This window comes from Chelonia mydas, chromosome 4, assembly GCF_015237465.2.
Source record: "Chelonia mydas isolate rCheMyd1 chromosome 4, rCheMyd1.pri.v2, whole genome shotgun sequence".
Classification (NCBI taxonomy): domain Eukaryota; kingdom Metazoa; phylum Chordata; order Testudines; family Cheloniidae; genus Chelonia; species Chelonia mydas.
The window spans coordinates 52,345,188-52,372,400 of record NC_057852.1 but is presented as its reverse complement, the minus strand read 5'-3'; the positions used below and the strand labels follow the sequence as shown (position 1 = coordinate 52,372,400).

Sequence of the window (27,213 nt, the reverse complement as noted above, 5' to 3'; positions counted from 1 at the left end):
GGTAGGCTGAATATTCATTTATCATTCAGATTGTCGCAGCTTCACAAACCCATCTGAGAGGATTCAATTTACAGTGTTTCACCAGTCATCACCTTGGGGGAGTTAGTTGGTACCTCTTACTAAAAGTTCAAGTTTGCTTAACTAGAGTGCTGTATTTGAGGAATAAAGGTATTGACTTTGGTGTAATGCTCACTTTTTCCTTATGCAGTTTTCACACCGTTTTGAAAAGAGAAGTGGTGAGGGGGATTCTTTGAAATAGTTATTATGCTTCTCTCTCCCATTTGATTTGTTCCCAACTTTTTCCAGTATATCTGTGCGGTGAATTGGGAGGGAGAGGTGATCATGTTTGAGGCTGTTTCAGGAAAGAAAAGTGGTGTGAGAAAAGGGGGAACAAGAAGTACCAGGGGCAAGAGGGTAAGTGCATTGTCTCTGGAAAGGATTACAGCACAAATGCTGAGCAAATCATAATCTGACGAATTCTTAACAAATGCTAGGATGCACGAATTCATTGTGTGTAGCAGGCCATAGGTACAAGAGGATCTGTGTCGTGCTGTCCCTGAGATGTTTTCTTCATTATCTGATCTTTGGTGTTCTTTTTTTCCCCCCTTAATAATATTTCTGTTGTGGGAAATGCCTGCAGTGGGGAGTGATAATGGATAATGGGAGTGCTTGTGAAAGCAGAGCAGCAAAAACAAAATAGATTTGACTAGCGGCATTAAAAGGTTTCCCCAGCCTCAGCCATTATTGTGTTAAAAATCCATGTGATTCTCTAGCTACAGCCAAAGGTGGAATGTGGAGTGTATTCTGCTTTTTAAGTTGCCTTGGGCCTTTGAGTATGAGGAATATTCTGTCCTGTTGTTAGTCAAAATACTACACAGTTTGAACTGGGAATGAACTATTCCCCCAGTTGTGGTTAGCTTGTTTTTCCCTCCTTTTTACCATAAAGTTCATGTCATTTCAATTTATTGATGTAAGCATATTTGCTTACCAATCTTATTTGGCTGTAATATCTGTGCATCTAGACATATTACAGAATAGATAACAACAGTATTCTAACATATAAAGAACAGGAGTACTTGTGGCACCTTAGAGACTAACAAATGGAGTGGAAATCTATCAACTTCAAAATTTGTTAGTCTCTAAGGTGCCACAAGTACTCCTTTTCTTTTTGCGAATACAGACTAACACGGCTGCTACTCTGAAATCTAACATATAGGCACCAAAACAATACTCCGTCGGAATAGCTCAATAAGACAACTTCTTTCCAACCCCCTAACATGCTATCCATCTGAGTATCTCTGTCACCCTGCTTTTCAGCCGCCCTATTACCAACCCTAGCAAAAACCTGGAAATAAAGATAAGTCTTTGGGGACCTCCTTTGGTGGTTAGGTGAGATGGACCTACCTGGGGGAATTTAACTTGGCAGTTAAATATTTAGACAGTTTTATGTAGACAGCTGGGCAGAGTGAGGTAGATTTTGTCACTGTCAGTCTCAGCAGTCGGACCTCCTGGGGGTACTGATGTAGGTATCTGTGAGAGGGAGGAGGGACCCGAATAATGATCTGAGATGTGAGGATGGCTGGGGAGAACAACACATTGGTCAGAGTGTAGATCATTGTCATGTTGGCCAACCCTGCTCCTCCTGTGAAAAAATAAGTTGCATTCATATTTTTCTGTTCTCTGTCTGTCTTTCTGTGAATCTGATAAACTTAGTATGCAGTACTCTGTGATGTTTAAAAAAGAGAGAGAGAGAAAAGAAAAATGACAGCTTTTTGTCACTAAATGGGTTCAAAAGTATTCTCTCAGCTACCCAAATGCAGTCATACTGATGCATTATTTTACATGGAATTCAAAACAGCTACAATAATTAAGAAAAGGCTTTCTGTCACCATCCCTTGGATGCAGTGCCTTGGAGTTGTTGAATAGACCAGAGGACAGTGTTGAATTCAGCTTCTAGAGTTGGGTTTGGGCCTTTTCATTTTGCCTTATCTCCCATCAGTTAAACTGCTGGAGCTGCTCCTTCAGTAGCTCCCTGTCTCTGGTGTAATTTGAATACTGTTGAAGAACAGCCCAGTCCAGTTTTATGTGCGAGATGTGTTCTGGACAGCCAGCATAAGAATTATTTAAAAGTATTCTTAGAGGGCATCTTGTGTTAACTTTGTTTCCTCATGGGACCGCTGATACTGAAGAAGTAAATTATGATTCCCTCAATGGATTTCATGCAAAATGGTCATTTGAATGATGATCAATAATACTTGGCATTAGTTAAACCAAACAAGTTAGTGTTTGTCAGGGTTGGAGGATTATGTTACACTCTCTGATTTTTAGAATCACTTACAAGCTCAGCAAAGAAACTCTAGTATTAGCAATACCATTGTTTCTGACACATCAGATCACCCTAGTTTACTTGAAGGGGCATTGTTTTAGTGTCAGATTTATCTACTATTAAAATCCATGAAATATCTGATATGAACGAGGGACATATGGTGGGATGGTGTGGCATATAGGTTTTATCATTATGAATTTGGGCTGGCCACCGTTACCATGAATGAGTTATGCCAACCATGTCGTATAAGTGCCAGTAAAACATATGTACCGTAGCCCATCATAATGCCTTATGTATATTCCACATTGTTTTTTATATTAAATCTTTTAAGGGTGTTTTTAATATATTTTTTTAAATTGGGACTGTTTTTCATATGCCCTCTAACTGTAAAGTCAGGCTATCTTAGTTATGAGTTGAACTGTACAGGGCTCTGAGGGAGAAAAATGATAACTAATACACTTTAGAAACCTCTAAAATTATCTAAAACATCTTTTCTATACACAATCATGTTGCATATTCTCACTAGCCTAGTTGTACAAAACTCCCATTTCTCATAGTGATGGATAGCAAGATCTCAGATCTTAAATCTATTACTGGACAAGGTCTGAATATTATTCATCTTACACCTCAGACCAGTAGAGAGTTTTTGGAGAAATTCCACGTTTGGTGGGAAAGCAGAAAACACTTTTATTGCTGGTGTTTTGTTGATTTATTTTTTAAAAGGAGGGACTGCAAGAAGGTGCTTAAAGGTATAGAGTGAATAGTAGTTCCAGTGGAAATGGATTAGTGGGCCAAGTGCAGGTGAGATCGTCAGTGTCGTTTATCACAAGATTCTGTAATTTATCATCTGGATACCATCACTATAAGTAGTGTGTGTGTGTGTGTGTGTGTATATATATATATGTATGTGTGTAATTATAGATCAGGGGTGGCAAACCTGAGCCTGAGAAGGAGACAGAATTTACCGTGTACATTGCCAAAGAGCCCCAGTAATATGTCAGCAGCCCCCCATTAGCTTCCCCCCACCCCGCTCCCAGTGCCTCCCGCCCAACGGCAGCCCCGCCAATCAGCACCTCCCCATCCCTCCCAGCACCTCCTGATCAGCTGTTTCGTGGCGTGCAGGAGGCTCGGAGGGGGAGAAGCGAGGGCATAGCAGGCTCAGGAGCAAGGGCAGGAGGGGGTGGAGTAGGGGCAGAGCCAGGGGTTGAGCAGTGAGCACCCCCCAGCACACTGGAAAGTTGGCACCTGTAGCTCCAGCCCTGGAGTCGGTGCCTATACAAGGAGCCGCATTTTAACTTCTGAAGAGCTGCGTGTGGCTCCGGAGCCACAGGTTGGCCACCCCTGTTATAGATGGAGCTGGTGGCACTGCTTGTAGTTGAGGTTGCTTCATGCTTTTTAAGATCCTGTTTTCAGTTGCTTATCACTTTACCAAATTTTAATGGTTTGGGCTGAGTTTTTCCATGCCTGCTGGCTGCCTCAGGCTGAATCTTTTGGGAAACTTTCAAATAACATGATTCAGCTGTTTTCTGAGAATGAAATCAGGGGAAAATATATGTTTTTGCCCATGGTAAAAAATTCTTACAGCCATGTCAATGAGAAGCTCTGGCATAACCATACTTTGGAGCAAGGGCTTGAAAGATGGCATGTGGGGTGGGGTATTCCTTTTGTCATCCCTCTGAACATTCATCAAAATTTGGCCACGTTATGAGCTTTTGAAAAATTTCAGTTTGCACATGCTCAGTAGTGACTTGTTAGAGTTTGGCAGCTACTCTAAGGAGTCTCTCTGCACTGAGCATGCTCCATCCCCTTTCAGCTGCTAAGTGCTGATTGAACTGCACATGCACTATTCCCACAGAGTGAATGAGCTTGCTTCAGGCCTGGGGTGCAGAGCCTGAGCAGGACTTTCCCTGCAGTTGCTCCTCACAGCTCCCAGAGGCTGCAATGGCTCTGGGCACCAGAACTAAGAGCGGGGGAATGTCTCGCCTGTACTCTCATTTGTCTCCCTGCTGGTGCCAGGCAGTGTGAAGGAGACTGAGGAAGCAGCCATGCTGGCTTGTAGACAGGTGAGGAATTGGTGGATGAGGAGATGAGTAGCAGGATCTGGAGAGTGGATAGGAGCAGAGAGAAAAGGTGGGACAGGAGCTGGCAGGAAGCAGAGAGAGATGGAGGGTGGGGGAGGGGTGACAGGAGTTGGATTGGAGGTGATGGATAGGAGCAGAGTGAGGGTGGATAGGAGCCAGGTTTGGGGTGAATACTAGGAGCAGAGGGGAACAGGACTGAGTCTGGGAGTTAGGAGCAGAGGGGGATAGAGACAGGTAGGGGGCACAGAGGTAGAACAGTCCATAACTACTAGAATGTACTCTCCTGCAGAGCCTGGAATTGTATGTGATGAAGTAATGAAAGACTATATAATGGTGCATATACACAGGGGGGATGAATTAAGGTTGCATGGGTAACCTTAATGCTGGTTTTTCCTAACTTTTGATTGCTTGACTTTGCAACCTCAACATCCTTCTAAGATTGTTTTATGAATGTAATTTTATACATACACATATATCCTTCTCCTCCACCAAAGAAAACTTCAGAATCAGGGTAGCTTGAGTGCAAGTCTCACTAACATAATCACTAAAAATTAAGGAAATCACCATTTAAGGCAAACTTAATTTTCATGCCTTAGCACAGAAATGTTACACTACCAAATTCACTCACAGGTGCCTGACCTCTGCAACAAACTCCCTTGGATTTTCAGCATACAAACGTGAACAATACACACCACGCTCCCCCACACTGCACTACAACTTTGTATTTTCCCCCATATAGAAAAAACTTTGCCATGTCTGTATATAGTATACGTTCACATATTTATGGTAACAGTTAAGAGCATGAGTTTGCCTGATGTAGATTTCAGCAGAGGTGGATTTATCATGAAACAAACAGTGCGGTGGCCGGGAGCCCCCAAAATACAGGACAAATCTCCTGTGACAGCCTGCCCCCGAGTCCTGGCGGGTGGCACAGCAGGGCTCAGGCAGGCAGGCTGCCTGCATTTTGTGGCCGGTGGCTCCACACTGCTCCCGGAAGTGGCTGGCTACTGGCACATCTCTGCATGCCCCTGGTTGGGGGGGAGGCGGCTCCATGTGCTGCCCCCAGCCCAGGCAGTGCACGGAGGCCCGCTGCCTCCCTCCCCCTAAGGGGCACACAGAGATGTGCCAGTAGTAGGGCTAAGGCGGCTCTCTGCCTGCGCTGCCTCCCTCCCTCTCTCCCTCCGTACCGTGCCACTCCCGGAAGCGGCCAGCATGTCCCTGCGGCCCCGGCGGGGGGAGGATGTCTTGTGTCTCTGCGCGGTGCCGCTGTCCTGAGTGCCAACTCCGCAGCTCCCATTGGCCAGGCATGTGGCCAGTGGGGGCGACACCTGTGGGCAGCGGTGCACAGACACACCCTGCCCCCCACCCAGAGCCGCTGCCAGAGGGGTATGCCGGTCGCTTTGGGAGCCGCGCTGCCCGTGGTAAGCGCCACCCCCTGACTCCTCCCGCACACCAACCCCCTGCCCCAGCCCAGAGCCCACACCCTGCACCCAAACTTCCTCCCAGAGCCCTCACCCTTTTCCACACCCCAACCCAGAGCCCACACCTCTCCCACACCTCAACCCCCTGCTCCACCCCAGAGACTGCACCCAAACTCCCTCCCAAAGCCCAAAGCCCTCTCCGAATCAAGGTACCTCACTTTATTTTTGTTTGCTTCCTGTTACTTATAATATAGGAGGCGGATGAAGAAAAAAAGTGAAAAACAGGAGGGAGATAAGAGAGAATGTTCTTTTTCTTGGTTGGGTCCCCAGGGAGGGCCCCCGAACATGAAGCTGTGCACGGGGCCCCACTAACTCTAAATCCACCACTGGATTTACAGTGTGTGATTTACTGTATGTTGCAAGTGCTGCTTTTATGCACTTATCAGTTTGATAGCAGTAGATTAAATCTTTACATCACCTCTGATATATTATAACAAATACATGTATGTATTTTTCAAGTGCTTTATGCCAAAACCCACTTATACATTTCTAAAATTTCTTAAATTATGGGGTTCCCTCCCCTTTGATGCGTTACCCATTATCATTATTAGAACAAACATTCCACTACTTTCTTCTTTGTCTGTACAACCAGAGCTGATACGTACAATCTACACAAGGTTTGGATTTCCAGCTGGAGGTGGAAGAGAGAAATTGATGATGGGTATTCTGTTTTTGCCAAACCCATTAATGATATTCAGCAGGTGAACCACGTTTGAAGTAGCTTGTAATTGTACTGTCTACTGCCTGTGTGTATCATTGCTCTCTTAATGGATTGACTGAGAACGGCCCACCTGTGCACCTTCAGCGCTATACTGCTTAAAAAGCTAAAAGAGATTGTTCCTTTTAACTCAGGCAGTAATATCTCTTATTTTTAGGGGATGAGGAGCTGAGTTTTATCTTTGCTGTTGCTGTAAGCTGCTCAAAAGCCAAGATGTCCAAGAGGTTTGTTACAGATTTCATAAGGTGATAAGTGATAGTAACAATCATACCTTGCCATCAGCAGAATAAGCTTTATACTTTAATGGATGTTGTGGGTGCTCAGCACTTCAGAAGATCAGGCCCTGGATTTAGATTGCGTACTGTTATGCACCCAAGCTTGACAATTTTTGCAAGAGTCCTTTACTGAAGCTTGTTGGACTTTTTATACATAAGTTACTGTATTTCAGACAATGAAGTTAAACGATTGTATGATGTTTAAACTATATGTTTTTAATATTCTTGGAAACCCCTAGCTTTACATATGCATTTCTCAAACTGTTTTCTAATACAATTGTATGATTTCCAGGGGGTACTCAGAACCGATTTAAAGGGTGTCCTATTAACACCTGCAAATAAACTGTTCCCCTCTACTTTCCTGGCCATTCACAGTATGTTCTGTATTTCAGTTATAAGTATTTTCTGGGGATCATGTAATGATATACTATACACTAAGGGATACTGGGCTAGTAATACTTGATTAGCTGAACATGCCTATTACTGTAATTCCAATAAAGGATTCCTTGGGTAACGTGACATATAACAATGGTCAGTACTATTTAGTCTGAATGGAAGTGGTGGCAGGAGGAAAGAAATGGTTATGTGCTTATTTTAAGTATGTTGAGCTACCTGTCCAAGGAATAGTTGTATTCAGTTTGAGTGAATTTAAATCATATACATTACCACTCTTGTCCCAAGCCCTATCCTCTTGAGTTAGGAGAGTTCTAGAATGGGGACGGTGGTGACTGGGACAGACTTCAGTTGATGGTTGACTTCAGTCAGAGAAGTTTGGGTTTGGCCTTCAACTCATGGCGTGAGCTCTAAAGGAGAATGAAACGTTTTTGTTTCCCATAATTCCTGTAATCTCCAGTGTTTCAAAAGCACCTTACAGGAAAGTTTAAGGTCTGAGGACTGCTTGGATATTCTGTGTCACAAAAGACACCTTTTCCTTTTTGTAAATGGTGGATAATTGAGGACCATGTGTGTTGTGATGCTGTTAAGGTGCAGTTTGTTTATTTTGTTTCTTTGCTGTTGATTGCTGTTTGTTACGTGTATTATTTTTGTTCTGTTTGTTGTTGCTTTGTAAATACCAACATAAATCAATCACGTATTTTTGTTATCCGATGAATATTTGTTTTTATAAAAAAGAGGTCATTTAGCCTAATCTGGTTCATCTTTGGGAAATGCTACGTGAAAGAAAAAAAGAACTGGAGGGAATCAGGGAGTGAAATTCTGCCCTAAGGAGACAACAAAAGTGAGTGTTTGTGGCAGCATTTAAAACAAATTAATAAGGAAATTCTCTGAAAGCCACTTGTTCTGGGCAGAATCCAGCACTTGTAGAAACAACTGGTGAGAATCCTCCTAGCAAATCTACAAAAATGTGGGTTCATTGCTTAGATTTCAGATATATTCTATGGAGATTATTATTAACCCATGCCTACTTACTTACTTACTTATTTATTGTTGAGTGTAAACTCTGTGTCTGGGTCTGTACAGAATGTAGGGGAGACACCGTCCATGTGCTAGAGAGCTTTCAGTCTAAAAGCCATAGGTCAAATCCAAGACATTATGGCAAATCTAGGTAAAATTAGATTTTTGAGTGACTATTGCAATGTACTGCTTCGTTATGTGTGTTTGAGATCGTGTCACCATCTGGTGCTTGGCCCAATGGAAGAGGATGAAGCATTTACTATTGCTAGCTAGAGGGAGATCTCCTCTAGCTCAGGTGGCAGAGGCCGGTGTTTCTGGAGCTGAAGGAAGAACGTTGTATCTCTTCTCTGCATGTGTGTGTGAGATTTATCTAGACCAGTGGTTCCCAAACTTGTACCGCCGCTTGTGCAGGGACAGCGCCTGGCGGGCCGGGCCGGTTTGTTTACTTGCCACGTCCGCAGGTTCGGCCAATCGCAGCTCCCAGTGGCCGCGGTTCTCTGCTCCAGGCCAATGGGAGCTGTTGGAAGTGGCAGCCAATCCCCGCACCGCTTCCCGCAGCTCCCATTGGCCTGGAGCAGCGAACCGTGGCCACTGGGAGCCGCGATCGGCCGAACCTGCGGACGCGGCAGGTAAACAAACCGGCCCGGCCCGCCAGGGGCTTTCCCTGCACAAGTGACGGAATAAGTTTGGGAACCACTGATCTAGACATTATGTCCGACCTAGGCAGCACATAGATTCATTATCTCTAACTCTTCAAAGTCCAGTTGTCCATACTTTCAGAATTGTCGGTGAATTCATGTGCTACCAATAGACATACGATTTCATTCAGGGTAGAAATTAGCTTGTGGTGGTTTATTTTTATTAAGAGAAAGATAGCATCATAGGTGCGTTATAATAAGCGTATCACTTTGCTCCAAGGTTGTCATTCATTGAATTAGAAAGTACTTACTTCATTCAGATTTCATATGTCAGGAGATATTCAGCTACACTTTACAGTTCTTTAGCCTGATATCCAAATTGCTCATAAGGCAATATAATTCATATAGAGAGAACCTTGCAGCTACTAACCGGTCTTTTTATGGTAAATGCATGTTTTGACAACTGGGGCCATGTTTTAATTTCCATTTGTAAAATGGAAATTTGAGGAAGTGGAGGTTTGACGCTTCAAAAAAATTATGTGCTTGGAAAAATAGTCTTTATTTCCTCCAAAATCATTTTTCTCCAAAGGCCTGTCATGATGGCACAAGAATTCCTCCAGGTGGAAATAGCAGCAACAACAAAAAGAAGGTGGGGGGGGGGGGAAGTGGGAGTGGGGAAAGCTTTCTTCCCCCTAGAACAGGGTCTTACTGGCTCCTTCTGCTCAACTAACTGTTCCCTGCTCTGATGATATGGATAGACCTCTCTGCTGGCTGCTGCTTTGAGCAGCTGTTACAGGTTAAGACTCAGAGAATTAGGCTACATTTTAAAATTAATTTAAGTTTATCTTTGTATTGTCTTCATTTTGGCTTTAGTGGTTTCTCCTTCCTGATTCTGCAGTGGTTGGGAGATATAGTGATCTTCCTGTGAATCCTGTATTGCAGTTTATCCCTCTTTCTTGAGCAGAAACAGTGCTATGGGTGTGCTGGGGAAGGGGGAGTTTGATCTCTTTCCCATGATAGTAAGCTGTAAGATGAAGCTGTTTTTCTGTAGGTAGGTGCAATGTTGAGTACCAATTCCACACAACAGAGATTAGAAGGTAGGGTTGCCAGCCCTCCAGGATTGCCTTGGAGTCTCCAGAAATTAAAAATTAATCTTTAATTAAAGATTGTCATGTGATGAAACCTCCAGGAATATATCCAACCAAAATTGGCAACCCTATCAGAAGGTGCTCCTGCATCTCTGGGGATCCTAGTGGTAGCCTAAAGAAATTGGTTCCATGGTAGGGGGGAAAAATATTTGGACCCACCAAGTAGTGATAGCCCTAAGCTTTTTCTGTGGCAGCCATTTTATTTTGTTGTTATGCTGCACAGCCGTTGAAATGTCAGAAAAGCCCAGGACTGTGGAAGTCTGGTTGGAGTGCAGCCCATCATATGAAGACACTGAGGGCTTGTCTACACTGCCACTTTATTGTGCTGCAACTGTATCATTTGGGTGTGAAAAAACACCCCTCTGAGCGCAGCAAGTTTCAGCGCTGTAAAGCGCCAGTGTAGACAGTGCACCATTGCTGGGAGCTACGCCCCTGGTGGAGATGGGTTTTTTAGAGTGCTGGGACAGCTCTCTCAGCGCTCTGCCGTGACTACACAGCCACGTTCGGCAGTGCTTTTATGTGCCAGTATAGACAAGCCCTCACTCTAGCAGGCTTCTTCTGCCCAAGCCCTTTTCCCCATGGAAGTGGGTCTTTTCCCCCCTATCCCCAAGGAAGAGAGATCCTGTCTGAAGAGGAACTAAGGCCTGACTAATTAATAGAAGACATAAGACTCTCTTCTAAAAGGTGATTTTAACCTTTATTTAAAAGATGAGAAACCTGAGCCAGAACACAGAAGGGGATCCTCTCCTGGCTAACTTTAGTATGATTTCCAGAGGGTTTCCATCAGCACACAGTCCAGCACTTCTTGGATATGAAGCAACAAGTCTGGATGGAACACTTGATAGGAAGTGTTCAACTGAACTGATGTAGTCAACAATCCCCTGTGTAATGGATTGATATTATCAAACCTTTTTTTTATTTTTATTTGTATTTTTTGGTCCAATCTCTACCTGCTGGTAAAAGGAGATAGGTAGGCCCACCCACTTGGCTAACATAGGAGGACTCTGAGAAACCAAATTATCACTTAGGAAATTACCCTTCACCTCTAGGGAGGATGTGTGTTGATCACTATATATGTTTCTGAACTTACAATTTGGTTTAAGTTAATTTAGAACTAAAGCAGTAAACTCTCGCATATCAGTTTAGGAGCCAGAGCAAAATAGGAGAATGAAGTTACTACCGTTCTGTGTGTCTGTATACATTACTTACATAAGACCCTGAGAAAGCCTTTCTGTAGTTGGGGCTGAAAGGGCAGGTGATTGGTAATGGAATAGGAGCCTTCCACCTCTGGGTCAAATCTGGCGCATGTAATGACTGTGTATAGTAGCCTTTAGTCCCTAAGGTGCCACAAGGACTCCTCGTTGTCTTTATTGCATGTTAATGATTCAGTAGTCTCAGTCCAGTTCCTAGTAGATAGGTTTCTATACAGAGCCGGTGCAAGGAGGTTTCACGCCCTAGGCGAAACTTCCACCTTGCGCCGCCCTCGGCCCAGGGAGCCGCGTGCAGCAGCTCCCCGCCCCAGCTCACCTCTGCTCCGCCTCCTCCCCGAGCACGCCGCCGCTTCTCCCGCCTCCCAGACTTGCGGCACCAATCAGCTGTTTGGCACGCAAGCCTGGGAGGGAGAGAAGCAGAGCGGGGCGGTGCTCCGGGGAGGAGGCGGAGCAGAGGTGAGCTGGGGCGGGGAGTGGTTCCCCTGTGTGCCACCCTTCCCCCCCATTACTTGCTGCAGGCGGCCCTCCCCATGCCCCCCCTGCCCCAGCTCACCTCCGCTCCACCACCGCCCCCAACCACTTGGCGCCCTAGGCGACCGCCTAGTTCACCTAGTGGTTGCACCGGCCCTGTTTCTATATTATAAAAAGATCCCAGCATCACAGTAGTTAACCAGCAGCAGCAGCCCTGTGTGACAGTCTCATCGGAGAGGCCAAATGCTGACGGAGAATAGAGACTGAATTGCCCCCTCACTCTAGACTTGGAATGATCTGGATTAGCTTGCACTGTCATTGCTTGCTGTTTTGTACCATTCGTGGCTAAAGGTGATACTCATTCTCCAGGACTGTCAAACCAGCACCTCTGATGAGCACTAAAATTAACTTTAAAGAAAGCTGGCACGTGGAGTCAGACCCCAGTCAGTAACAAGGAAACCAGACAATCAGCTTTACTGTGTCCTGGGGTGAAGTGGTCAGGTACTGTTCAGTTGTATAATTTCAAGTTTTTTTTTCTTTCAGAGGACAGATAAGAGTATTAAATCACTCAAAGGCGTGAGCTGTAATGCAGCAGCTCCTCCTGTTTTTACCAACGCACAGACAGTTCAGGTGAAGTCACATAGACAAGTAGAGCAACATAAGAGCTTTCAGAAATTACCCCCAAGCAATTCAAAATGAGTTATTAAAGTGTATTCTGAGAATATTATGGTTGTGATATAAACCCAGAGAAAAATCAAAATATTTCAATCTGGAATTAAACCTCAGTTCCTAGGTACGACATGGATAGCATTGTTGGGTCCCATTCCTGCATTTCAGAAAATCTGTGGGATTACTACTGTGTGCAGAGAAAACCTGGTACTAAGCTCTGAGCTCACACACCATCCTGGACATAAAAATAGCCAGATGTCGGGGCTGTGAGAAGGCCCAGTAGGCAGGAGGTGATGGACACTCTCCTAACGTGCATTGCTTGTCATGCCAATAGCCAGCTCATGAACTGGGGCTGAGTTTATGCAGAGGACTTTTTGCTAGGTTGTGTTTGTTGTTTTTGGCTTTTACATTTAGTTAATCTTTAGCCGTGCTAGAAGTACAGTCTGACAAATGTAAAGAGAACAAATACAAATCCCTCTAAAAAGTAAACCATCAATTAACTGAAGGCAGTACATTCTGCTGTCCTGCCAACCTGTAGAACCCCAGTGAAGCTATTGGCAAAATGTGAAGTTATGTAACAGCCAATTTTGAAATCCGACATGCAGATCAGTTCCTCTTTGCTGTGGACTCTCCTCCTTTATGCCTAGTTCACTGTTGCTCGTGCAATAGCCGGCACTGGGGATAAGCAGCCCCTGTGCCACACAGTGCAGCATGTGTAGTAGCCATTTCCATATCACACGACCTCCTTGTCCACTGGCAGTAGAGTGCAAGCCGGCAGCTACAAAGGCTGTGCATTGAATAGCCCTGTATGTGACATGCAGGATTGAGGCCGAAGATGGCATCCTGTTTTATCTTTATATTAGGAATTTGATAACTTTCATCTGGGTTACTTTGCTTTGGGGTGTTGTACAACATCTCTAAATATTATTTTCAGATAGTTTTTGAGGCATACATTTTAAATGATTTGGAAATAACTTTGGAAACTTTTGTCTGTTTTATTTTTCAAACAATTAAAATGTAACTTGCAGAATAAAAATATGGCCCAGATACCTGCATTTTTTTCCTTCGGCTGAAGTCCAGCTGTTCATTGAGCTGCTTTGCTCCTGCTGAGCAAACAGTAAGAAAATGTATAACATGCGTATAACACGCGTGTGCCTCCTGTGCTGCCTAATGCTCTGCCTAGCATGTCCTTGTGATTCAGTGTTGATGCCTGGGACCCAATGGAGCTGGGGATGAGAGGTTTGGGGTGTGGGAGGGGCTCAGGGCTGGGGCAGGAGGTTGGGTGTGGGAGGGGGTCAGAGCTCTGGGCTGGGGGTGCAGGCTCAGGGGTGGGGCCAGGGTGAGGAGTTCAAGGGCAGGAAGGAGCGTCGGGTTGGGGGAGCTCAGGGCTGGGGCAGGGGATTGGGGCACAGGCTTACCTTGGGCGGCTCTCGGTCAGCGGTGCAGCGGGGGTGCTAAGGCAGGCTTCCTGCCTGTCCTGGCACCGCGGAGCATGCTGCTCCCTGGAAGCGGCTAGCCGCAGGTCCGGCTCCTAGGCAGAGGCGCGCAAGCAGCTCCGCGCGGCTCTTGCCCGCAGGCACAACCCCCCCAGCTCCCATTGGCTGGGAACCAGCCAATGGGCATGCAGAGCCAGTGCTTGGGGTGGGGGCAGTGCGCAGAGCCCCATGGCCCCCCCACCTAGAAGCCGGGCCTGCTGCGGCCATTTCTGGGGCGCAGTGCAGTGTCAGAACAAGTAGGGACTAGCCTATCTTAGCCAGGCAGCTCCGCTGATGGGACTTTTAACATCCATTGTGAACCATTGGTCCATTATTTCATTCTGATGTTACGAACACAAAGATGATTCCATGGAAGAGTCTCAGAAAAGCTCTCGCTTTTTCAGCTGAGTAGCAAAGCTGCAGGCATTGTAAGTGAAAGAATAGTTTGTGTTTTTGTACAGGAATAATGTCCCAAATTTCTTTCCAAAGCATGTAATTTAAAGGCAATGGGACTATGGATTTAAGAACCTTATGATGACAGTGATCTTTCCAGAATCTTAATTTTGATATCTACACTACAAGGTTACTAAATTTAATTGTCTTAATGGAGAGTAATTAATTGGAAGATATCAAAAGACCTCCAGAGAGATGAATTCAAACCCCAAAATTATATCTGCTTTCCGGTTTTTGTTAGCATACTTTATTGGGATGGGTTCTTTAGCGTCCCTGTAATGTAAGATTATTACTATTTTAGTAGTATGTCAGTCAGCCTAGTAAATTTACAAGTATAGATCAAAACTGGTGTCCAGCAACAAGTTTACACTCTTTAAAACGTGACAAAGGCAAAGCTTTGTGCTATAGCTCAGGGGTCTCAAGCTGCTCTCCACTGGATTCAGCAGGAGTAGGGGAGGTGTGAGAATTGTTGATGATAAAAATGTCAGAAGGACTGCATGAGGAAGTGGATTTGTGAAAGGATTTGAAAGATGAGAGAGAGGGTGCTTGGCAGATTATTTTGTTTTACTTCCGTGACTATCCAATTTCTGCTCAACTGGAAAGCAAAGGAAAGTATTGTTCAGGTTTTAAACCTTTTCTGACTATTTTTGGTGCAGGGTGTGTGTCTTTTGCTATGTTTGGAAAGTGACTGGCACATTGTGGGTGCTACCTTGATCTGAATGAATAATAACAGGAACACTCTTTCACTGATGTAGAGCCCACAGAAACAAAGGCAAGAAACCTAGAAATTGAAGTTGTGTTCATCAGGGTCGAGGTGACTGACTGAAAATAATGCTGTGTTCTGAGGTTGTGCAATGTAAAGCACCAGAGAGCATTATTAGCAAAAGTACTAGGTAAGTCTACATTACATGTATGAAAATAAAGTCTGTGGTGCTGACAGCTCAATAGTCCACAGAGATCTACTAGCAAATATAGTCAACACCTATTTCTTTTTGTAGAAAAAAGGTTTACATTGAATCAGGAGCAGACTTCTCCCATTTAAGTGCGTCCCAGGAATAATTTTAGGACAGGTTATAAACGGTAATACCTTTTTTAAGAAAAAGAATATTCTGACCATACTGGAGAGTGCTTGGCTGGAAGCTGTTAATTAGAACACGATGACCGTTGATTATCAGACATAGATAAGAGAGAATTTCTCTCAGACTTTCATATATAAAGATAGAAATTTGGTGTCGAACAATTTAAAAAAAAAACACCCTACGTTTACTTTTCTCTTTGCACATCAAAATTGGGAATAAATTAGCAAATCTGGGCTGTGACCAACCTTTCATTTCTGAACATGGAAAAAGATCAAATACGAGTGGACTAAAAATACTTCTTCTAAAATTGGACTGTGGGAAAAAGATGGGAAAGTGATGAAATGCAACAGATTAGTGTAGCAGCATTTATGTGGCTAGGTCTCCTTTTCTCTGTTAATTTCATATCAGAACACAGACAGATGCATCTAGACTCTTTCTTTACAATAGCCTGACTTGGCACAAGTCTTGTATATGAGTTGAAGCCTAAAAAAATTAGCCCTTATTAGTTCTTTAATAGGAAATGAAATAAAATATCTAATGGAGGAGCATACAGTGGGAATAGACAGCAGTGCATCATGGCTTGTAAGAAACATCTGCAGGATGTATTTAGCTGCATCTGGAATGCAGGCGGCATAAGACCCAAATCAGACTTCCATTCATGAGTCACTGAAAGTCTATGCACCTATCCAGAACCTTTGGGCAAATTCTACTGAGAGTTTCACTGTTATAAATCCAACCAGAGTAACTCCATTAACTTTAGTGGAGTAATTCTAGATTAACTGTGGTGTAACTAAGAAAAAAATTGCCCTTCCTCTCCTACAAAAAAATTGCAGTGATAAGTTAGTTGTCAGAAACTATTGCAGAATTTGTTGGAAAGGCTTTTTCTACAATTTTGAGACTTTAGTTAAAAAGAAAACCATCCCTTGATTCTGATATGCACATTAACTCCCAGGTAATCTGATTTAAGGCCCTTCTCGTGCACAGATTTATGTAATTTTGTGTATTGTGAGTAAATCCCATTGGTTCAGGAGCAGCCTGATGTAGGTTATAGGAGCCCAACTCTGTGCTTTCCAAATGTACCTGAGATTCTGTGGGTCTTCTCACGTATGCAAAGTTATTCGCATACTTAAATATTTGCAGGATTGGGTTCTAATACAGTAGCACTAACAGGAAATGTGAGAATGCATTAGAATGACTGTATAACACTGTTATTAAACGAGAGGGAGTCTGTTAGTAGCATATGACTTCCACGAAACAGGGAGGGAGGGGCAAAAAAAAGACTTATTTATAGAAATTTAGGGTTATGGTTTTACAGAATCTGGCCCATAGTTTGCAATAACTGACAGAAACAGATACATAGTAGATCGTGGGGTGGGGTGGGGTGGAGTAATATCAGTTAATAGAAAAGGCGTTGTTGGTAGTAGTAGTTCCTTGTACAAGACTTCACCTTGCTTGGAAGTGGGTCTTTTTTCATATGAGGTATCTGTGGCCGCCTGTAATTTAATATTGTTCATTACCCATTGGCAAAGACACCCAGCTCCACGTTGTAGGCATTTCACTTTAGTTAGCTTTTAACTTCAGGAGACATATTTGATTATGATTTGTGGCTCTTTTTTCCAAGTAATAATTATTAATTTGCTTCGCTAAACCAGCTAATGATAGTTTTAGTTGATGGTAAAGAAATGGTCATTGCTATTAGCAAGAGCTGTTCCTTATACATGTGAGAAGGAAGAAACAAGAACTGCTAAAATGCTACCATAAGGGCATCTCGGACAAAAGGCTTCCTGTAAAACCTTAGCTGTTGCTCTTTTTAAAACAACACACTTTACAATGGCCTTCATTAAAACAATCGCATTTCTCAGCTACACAAGAAGATCAGCGTAGCCAGGGATACTGTGCCCATCATGGGTGAAACAAATGGGGAGAAAATTATAATGAATATGTCGCCACCCACACCAAGGCCCCGGTTCTGCAAGCTGAACCATGTGAGCAGCCCAAATGACTTCAAGTCGGCCTTTGTGTAGACACAGACATCCACAGGTTAGGGACCTAAGAAATTACCTGTGTTGAATGAGAGCTTAAAAAACAAAATAAAACCCCCCAAACAGTGATAGATAGCCGAAGTTATACATGTCTCCAAGTTCAGTGTGGACTAGGCAAAGCATGCCAAGCCTATGTCTTCTAACTTAGCTAGGTTCAGTATTTTGGGATCCTTTCCAAAATGTCAGGTTTCAGAGGCTTTCATTTAACAAGAGGCTGCTAGGCAGCTCTCCAGCACCACATTCTACACACCATTACCCTCTGATCCCACTGAGGGTTACCAAAAGAAACTACACCATCTGCTCAAGAAACTCCCTGAAAAAGCATAAGAACAAATCCACACAGACACACCCCTAGAATTCCGAGCAGGGGTATTCTATCTGCTACCCAAGATCCGTAAACCTGGGAATCCTGGACACCCCATCATCTCAGGCATTGGCACCCTGACAGCAGGATTGTCTGGCTATGTAGACTCCCTCCTTAGGCCCTACGCTACCAGCACTCCCAGCTATCTTCGAGACACCATTGACTTCCTGAGGAAACTACAATCCACTGGTGATCTTCCTGAAAACACCATCCTAGCCACTATGTGTGTGGAAGCCCTCTATACCAACATTCCACACAAAGATGGACTACAAACCGTCAGGAACAGTATCCCTGATAATGTCACAGCAAACCTGGTGGCTGAACTTTGTGACTTTGTCCTCACCCATAACTACGTCACATTTGGGGACAAAGTATACCTTCAAATCAGCGGCACTGCTATAGGTACCCGCTTGGCCCCACAGTATGCCAACATTTTTATGGCTGACTTAGAAAAACACTTCCTCAGCTCTCGTCCCCTAATGCCCCTACTCTACTTGCGCTACATTGATGACATCTTCATCATCTGGACGCATGGAAAAGAAGCCCTTGAGGAATTCCACCATGATTTCAACAATTTCAATCCCACCATCAACCTCAGCTTGGACCAGTCCACACAAGAAATCCACTTCCTGGACACTACAGTGCTAATAAGCGATGCTCACATAAACACCACCCTATACCGTAAACCTACTGATCACTATTCCGACCTACATGCCTCCAGCTTTCACCCTGACCACACCACACGATCCATTGTCTACAGCCAAGCTCTACGATACAACTGCATTTGCTCCAACCCCTCAGACAGAGAAAAACACCTACAAGATCTCTATCAAGTGTTCTTACAACTATAATACCCACCTGCTGAAGGGAAGAAACAGATTGACAGAGCCAGAAGTCACCTACTACAGGACAGGCCCAACAAAGAAAATAACAGAACGCCACTAGCCATCACCTTCAGCCCCCAACTAAAACCTCTCCAGCGCATCATCAAGGATCTACAACCTATCCCGAAGGATGATCCCTCACTCTCACAGATCTTGGGAGACAGGCCAGTCCTTGCCTACAGACAGCCCCCCAACCTGAAGCAAATACTCACCAGCAACCACACACCACACAACAGAACCACTAACCCAGGAACCTATCCTTGCAACAAAGCCCGTTGCCAGCTGTGTCCACATATTTATTCAGGGGACACCATCATAGGGCCTAATCACATCAGCCACACTATCAGAGGCTCGTTCACCTGCACATCTACCAATGTGATATAGCCATCATGTGCCAGCAATGCCCCTCTGCCATGTACATTGGCCAAACCGGACAGTCTCTACGTCAAAGAATAAGTGGACACAAATCAGACGTCAAGAATTAGAACATTCAAAAACCAGTCGGAGAACACTTCAGTCTCTCTGGTCACTCGATTACAGACCTTAAAGTGGCAATTCTTCAACAAAAAACCTTCAAAAACAGACTCCAATGAGAGACTGCTGAATTGGAATTAGTTTGCAAACTGGATACAATTAACTTAGGCTTGAATAGAGACTGGGAGTGGATGTGTCATTACACAAAGTAAAACTATTTCCCCATGTTTATTTTCCCCCCTTACTGTTCCTCATATGTTCTTGTTAACTGCTGGAAATGGCCCACCTTGATTATCACTACAAAAGGTCCCCCCTCTCCCCTCCGCTAGTAATAGCTCACCTTAAGTGATCGTTACAGTGTGTATGGTAACACCCATTGTTTCATGTTCTCTGTGTATATAAAATCTCCCCACTGTATTTTCTGCTGCCTGCATCCGATGAAGTGAGCTGTAGCTCACGAAAGCTTATGCTCAAATAAATTTGTTAGTCTCTAAGGTGCCACAAGCACTCCTTTTCTTTTTCCAGAATGTGTTTTCTTAAATAATTTTAATACATTTTTACCTGCTCCACATTGGCCAGCAGGCAAAGTATGTTTAACTTGTGTTAAATAAAGCCTTTTTTAAAAAAATCTTCCATTCATATGAATATTTTGAGGGCCCAATCCTTCTAGTGCACTAAAAATGGATAGGAGCAACTTCAGGGCACAATCGAACATGCCTGAGTCACGAGGGGACTTGCCAATAAAAGTGGCTAACTGTAGAGAAACAGAGTGGGGGGGGGGGGGAGGTGGAATGGAATCTGCAGAAGAGCCCAGCAGACAGTGCCAGTATGAATACAGGGTCTGGCAATGTACATATACTCTGAAATAGTTCTTACGAGTCTTATTTTCTACATTTGGCATGTGCAGGTAATAGTGAGTAAATAATTACGTGAAGAAAAATGCACTTGCAATTGCATGCTTAGTTAATGCATGCCAGAACTGCAAAACTGGATATTTTTATGGACAAATATCCAGCTGAATGTGTAACTAGCTATTTGTGAGCCCAGTTACTGGCTAGTTTGTGCAGGTATGGTCCCATTAAGTGTGCAAATACATACACACTCTGACAACTTAATTGCAGGCTTCAAGTCTCAGAGTCTCCCTTTCAGGGCACAGCCAGAATCCTTGCATACCTTCAGCCCCCCTTCTCCATTGTCCTTCAGCCCTGGGTGCAATGGAACTCTTCACGGGGATCCTTACACTTGTGGAAGAGGGGGTGCAAGATGTGCCTGAATACACACGGTAAGTATGTAAACCCTGTGGAGCTTATGACTTATGTGTTAGCTATTTCACCAAATCAAGTAATGGAAAATCTATAGATCTGAGGTTAATTATATTGGGTTCACAATACGTAATTAATATATTTATGAAATTGGTAAAATGTTATTTTTATAGTCAGTGTACTTCTCGTTTTCATCATACTTTGAAAGGTGATGGTTTTATGAGATTGACCATACCCTTGTGCACATGTTGAAAAATATCTTTTCATGTTTTCTGTAGTATATGTATGTATGCATCCATACACCGCAATGCTACACTCTTTACCAGATCTACGAGTGTGAGAATATTTTGGCCTATGTTAATGGTAAAACATCCTGGTCTACTCGATGAAGTTAGGTTGATGTAAGCCGCCTTGCATCCAAACTAGTTGTGCATGTGTCTACACTTAAATTTGTCCCGCTCTAATGTGGACTCTCCATAATGCCAACAAAATAATGCCACCTCACCGAGTGGTGATAAGTCATGGTCAATGTACTGAGGTCAGTGCAGCACAGATGTAGACACTGTGTTATGTATGTCAAGCCTAACAATCCTCTAGCAGCTATCCCACAATGCCTGACAGTGACCGCTCTGGTCACAGTTGTGAACTTCACTGTCCAAGTGTCAGGGAAATTGGAATCCTGCCCTCCTCTTTAAAATCCCATATTTTTTGAAGTGCCTTTTTCTGATCATCCATCTTGGCAAGCACAACCTAGCAACTCTGCACTCTTGTGTGAAAATGCCCAGCTGACCATGCAGGCTACTCTCGCCAGCTCAGATTAGACAGGAGATCTTGGATATCTCCTGGCCCCGTGGGAAGAAGAGGCAGTGCTGGCACAGCTACAGATCAGCCATAGACACATGGACATTTATGAACAGATTGCATGGGGGATGCCGGACAAGGGGTATAACAGGGACCAGTAGCAGTGCCGTGTGAAAGCATAGGGACTGTGGCAGGCATACCAGAAGGCCAGAGAGGCCAACAGTCTATCTGGTGCAGAGCCACAGACCTGCCACTTTTGCAAAGAGCTGCCTGCCATAGATCCCCTCACCGCCCTGCACACTGCTGTGGAGTAGGGTCACCAATTTTGGTTGGGCGTATTTCTGGAGGTTTCATCACATGACATAATTTTTTAACAGGACCCCAAACTGCAGGGCCAGGTAGAGCACAGTACCCCACAATGCATTTCTGTGGCTCACTGTTAAAGTGCTCTTTCAAAGCCTCCCTGTGCCGTATAGTTCCGCACTGAGCTTTTCTTGTAGCCCTTGTATCTGGCTGTCCAAACTCAGCAGATAACTGCTCCACCTCTGCCCTGGTGCCAGCTTTCCCCCCTTTGCTTCACAGATATTACACAGGACACAGCAGGCAGCTGTAACCATTGGGATATTTTTCTTGCTGAGATCCAATCTTGTGGATAAACACCACCAGCTGCTTTCATTCTACCAAAAGCACATTCAACTGTCATTTGGTACCTGCTGAGCTGGTAGCTAAATTTTCCTTGGTGAAGTCAAGGTGACTGGTGTATGCAGAGGTGAAAGTAAGCCGGTCCGGTCCACTCTCAGGCAGGGATTTAAAGGACCGGTGCTCCTGCCACTGCGGGGAGCCCCGGGCCCTTTAAAGTGCCGCCAGAGCTCTGGCAGCGGGGCTTGGGCGGGGGCTCCCTGCCGTGGCCGGAGCACCTGGCCCTTTAAATCCCCGCCTGAGCCCGGCTGCCGGAGCCCCAGTGCTCTGGTAGCTAGGCTCCAGCAGGGATTTAAAATGCCCGGAGCTCTGCGGCTGGAGCCCCGGGCCTTTTAATTCACCCCTGAACCCCGGGGCTCCCAGCCACCTTGGCAGCGGGGTGATTTAAAGGCCCCAGGGCTCCCAGCCAGAGCCCCGGGGCCTTTAAATCGCCTCTTCCGGTTGAGGCCACGCCCCCACTCAGAACTCTGGTGTACCGGTAAGTCCTTTAAGTTACTTTCACCCCTGGGTGTACAGCTTCATGAGCAAGTGGTAGGCGGGGCCCTAGGATCGCTATTGGCTTTTCAGCATCACCAATGGTAATCTGCTGGTCAGGAAAGAACAGTCCTGTGTTCTTAAAGATGTGAGCATCATGCACCTTCCTTGACCAGCCCCATTGATGTCGCTGAACTATCCCCAGTGATCCACCAGCATTTGCATAACCATAGAAAAACAGCCCTTTTTATTGATGTACACTGTTGCAAGGTGATCTGGTGCCAAAATAGGGATATATGTGCAGTCTGTCACTTCACTGCAATTCAGGAACCCCAGTGCTAAAAATCCATCCACTATGTTTCTGTTTTCACCAAGAAGGTTGGTAGCGAATGCCAGTGAAAATGAGGTAGGATCAGAGGCTAAAATAGATATGGAACAAGTTAAAAATTACTTAGACAAATTAGATACCTTCAAATCACCAGGGCCTGATGAAATGCGTCCTAGAATACTCAAGGAGCTGACTGAGGAGATATCTGAGCCATTAGCAATTATCTTAGAAAAGTCATGGAAGACGAGAGAGATTCCAGAAGACTGGAAAAGTGCAAATTTAGTGCCAATCTATAAAAAGGGAAAAAAGGACAACCCAGGAAATGACAGACCAGTCACCTTAACTTTTCGTCAAGAACAAATCGTGTCAAACCAACCTGATAGCTTTCTTTGACAGGATAACAATCTTTGTGATATTGAAGAAGTGGTAGACATGGTATATATGACTTTAGTAAAGCTTTTGATACGGTCTCACATGACCTTCTCATAAACAAACTAGGGAAATGCAACCTAGATGAAATTACTATAAGGTGGATGCAAAACTGGTTGGAAAACCGCTCCCAGAGAGTAGGTTTCAGAGTGATAGTCATGTTAGTCTGTGTCAGCAAAAGCAATGAGGAGTCCTTGTGACACCTTAGAGACTATCAAATTAGGCCTGAATAAAGACTGGGAGTGCATGGGTTGCTACAAAAACTAATTTCCCCCTGCTGATACTCACACCTTCTTGTCAACTGTTTGAAATGACCTCATTAGCACTACAAAAGTGATTTTTCCTCCCTTGGTATTCACCCTTTCTTGTCAACTGTTGAGAATAGCCCACTTCCACCTTAATTGAATTGTCTTGTTAGCACTGACCCCCACTTGGTTAGGCAACTCCCATCTTTTCATGTGCTGTGTATTTCTACCTACCTACTGTATTTTCCACTCCATGCATCTGATGAAGTGGGTTTTAGCCCACGAAAGCTTATGCCCAAATACATTTGTTAGTCTCGAAGGTGCCACAAAGACTCCTCGTTGTTTTTCCCAGAGAGTAGTTATCACTGGTTCACTGTCATGCTGGAAGGGCATAACAAGTGGGGTCCCACAGGGATCAGTTCTTGGTCCAGTTCTATTTAATATCTTCATCAATAATTTAGATAATGGCATACAGATTACACTTATAAATTTTGCGGATGATACCAAGTTGGGAGAGGTTGCAAGTGCTTTGGAGGATAGGATTAAAATTCAAAATGATCTGGACAAACTGGAAGGAACAATTAGTTGCACACATACAAAATGGGAAATGACCAGGGGCGGCGAGTTATATGCCTGGGCTCCAGCAATATTCAGGGCCCTGGTCCACCAATGTTTGGGGCCGGGTCTCTCCCCTGGCCCCGCCTGCTGCCTCCATGCGCCTCCCCTGAGTGTCCCCTGGCCCCCACTTGCTGTCCCGACGCACCTCCCCTGGGCCCCAGAGTGTCCCTGCCTCAAGCCGGCAGCTGCCTCCTGCAGCTCTAGGCTGCGCTCCGCTCTGCTGGCTTCGGTCATCAACTGCCGCCGCAGGGTCCTAGCGCCCCACATCCACTAGTGCCAGGGCAGGCTGACCCTGCCCCTGCCCTTTTGCCTCAGATCCTTCCTTTTTCCGGCAGGACCCTCCACCAGCACAGGGGCCCCCCTGCCCGCAGTCACCGCTCCTGCCCCATGCTGGGGAAGGGGCAGCCCCACCCCTAGTGAGGCTACAGTGAGGGGCAGCAGCTGGGGAGGGAGGTGCATATCTGATGGCAGCCGCAGGCCCCCCTGGCACCCACCACAGGGGAAGCGAGGGGGCTTCCTGGACCTGAGAGGGGCCCTAGGAGTACGTGCGGGGACAATGGTGTGAGGTGAGTGTGCTGCCGGAGAGGAAAAAGGAGCTCGCTTCCTCGGAGCTCACTTCTGCCAGCAGAGAGAGGGCTGGGGGGAGTTCTCTCTGGTCCCAGCTCCGGGGCAGCCTGTCTGCACCCCAAGCTCCTCATCCCCGGCCCCGTCCCACCCAGAGCCCGCACCCCCAGCCAGAGCCCTCACCCCCCTGCACCACAACCTTCTGCCCTAGCCCTTAATCCCCTCCTGCACCATGAACCCCTCACCCCTGCACCCCAGCCCTCTTCCCTAGCCCTGAGCCCCCTCCCACACCCCAAACCCCTCATCCCTAGCCAGAGCCCTTATCTCCCTCCACCCTAACCCTCTGTTGCAGCCCTGAGCCCTCTCCTGCATTGTGAACCTCTCATCCCTGGCCCCATCCCACAGCCCTCTCCCCTGCACCCCAACACTCTGCCTGAGCCCCTCCCACACCCCAAACCCCTCATCACCAGCCCTACCCCAGAGCCCTCGCATTTTTATATTATTTTTAAATATATATATGGGTTTATAAGGCAGGTGTGAGGGAGCGGGACTTGGACCTGTTCTGGACACCACCAAGAATTATACAAAGCTGCCACTCCTGGAAATGACTGCTTAGGAAGGAGTACTGCGGAAAGGGATCTGGGGGTCATAGTGGATCACAAGCTAAATATGAGTCAACAGCGTAACATTGTTGCAAAAAAAAAGTGAACGTCATTCTGGGATGTATTAGCAGGAGTGTTGTAAGCAAGACACGAGAAGTAATTCTTCCGTGCTCCTCCGTACTAATTAGGCCTCAACTGGAGTAGTGTGTCCAGTTCTGGGCACCACATTTCAGGAAAGATGTGGACAAATTGGAGAAAGTCCAGAGAGGAGGAACAAAAATGATGAAAGGTCCAGAAAACATGACCTATGAGGGAAGATTGAAAATATTGGGTTTGTTTAGTCTGAAAAAGAGAAGACTGAGAGGGGACATAACAGTTTTCAAGTACATAAAAGGTTGTTACAGGGAGGAGGGAGAAGAAAAGTTTGTAGTGGAGACATGCCCTTAGTTTCAGGGGTTTTGAATGCCTTTTTGGATGCTTTTCTTACTGCTTTCAGTGTTTCTCCAACAGTCTCTCCTTATTCCTGAACTCTGCCCCAGACCGTGGCCTGTTTTTTTGTTTTTGATTTTTCCTTTGCCTAGCTGAAAACCACCTAACTGTTGCTCAGCACAAACAAATCACTTCTGGCTTCACTGGATTATCTTGCGAAGTTAACCTCACTGCACACAGGGGAGTTTCAGCCCTTTTCAACCTTCCTCACTACACTTTCTGCTCTGCGTGGTTTTTCTGATGGCAAATGTTGGCCCTTAGAGTGTGAACGGGGCTTAAAGGTTCATTGGATTGGAGTGGCTTCCACTTATGCTTAATATCCTTGATGACATCCTAGCTCCTGAGGTAGACATGCAAACATATTGAGCGCAGGATATGTGGCATAACTAAGGTCATGTCTGCATAGATTCATAGGACTGGAAGGGACCTTGAGAGGTCATCTAGTCCAGTGCCCCGCATGAGCGGGACTACAGCATGGTAGCTGTGTCACTGTAGCCTGTAGCACTGTGCTGTAAATGCTTCCTACTGCAACAGAATTTTTTTCCCCATCACCGTAGGAACTCCACTTTCTCCAGTAGTGATAGCTAGGTCGACGAAAGGATTCTTCCCTTGACCTAGCTGTACCTTCACCAAGGGTTAGGATGGCATAGCTACGGTGGTGAGGGTTGTGTAAAGCTGAGCGCTGTAACTGTGTCAACCTAACTTTTAAGTGTAGACCAGGCCCAAGTTCTGATGTCAGAAGTTAGTTTTTATGCTTTAACATCTTTCTGTGTTGTGATTCTGCTGTCAGGCCCCCAGACTTCCTTCTCCATCGGCTCCTTTCCAGTTGGCTCCTTGCCACTGAGCTGTAGTGTAAAATCTTGAGCAATCCTGGCTATGCAACAGACGCAAACAAAAACATCCTAGTTGCTGTCCATTTTTTTTCCCTCTGCTATAACAGTTGGGTAAAGAGCTAAATGCTAGCTAACAATTTAAGATGTAGTTGTAGTGGCTAAGTAAAGGATTTAGAGTGAAATCGGCTTCATGTACACAAAGCTGAATATTTAGATTCTATGCACATGGAATGTGGAGACACTGAGGAGGTGAAATCCTCTCTCCTGACTTAGGTTCAAGATTCATGGTGGGTGCAGAGCCCCCTGTGGCCACTATTCCAGATGTACAGTGTACTGGGATGGCTGGATTTCTGTAAAGATGGATCTGTGACCATTCCTTGGCCTGCTTTCAGTGTGACCTTTCATTCTTGACTATGCAGGACTCATGCACAGATCCTGTCTGTGATGCAAAATTGGGCGGTGCAGATATTCCTGCATAGGTACTCCCCCAGCAGGCTTCCAAGTGCAGTCCCTTAATAGGTGTGGCTTTGTGTTTCCCTGTATACCCGTTCTCTGCTTACATATGAGACTTAAGTGAGATTGCTTAAATGCTCTGCTGGATCAGGGCCAGAGGGGTCCGCACCAGGCAAAAGTGACCCCATTGCAAGGAATACTGTGACTTAATATG

General features: G+C 45.2%; 1 protein-coding gene across 5 annotated transcripts in view; it reads left to right on the top strand.

Moving 5' to 3' along the window:
• Positions 1 to 27,213, top strand: part of MAML3 (mastermind like transcriptional coactivator 3) — a 351,724-nt gene that overhangs the window by 13,685 nt on the left and 310,826 nt on the right. For 2 of the 5 annotated variants that reach the window (XM_037897234.1, XM_043545677.1), the window contains one exon: positions 6,764 to 6,830. The exons of the other annotated variants lie outside the window; for them this stretch is intronic. The gene's annotated coding sequence lies outside the window, so the exon portion shown is untranslated. The remainder of the gene's footprint in view (positions 1 to 6,763; positions 6,831 to 27,213) is intronic. 5 annotated transcript variants of the gene reach the window in all.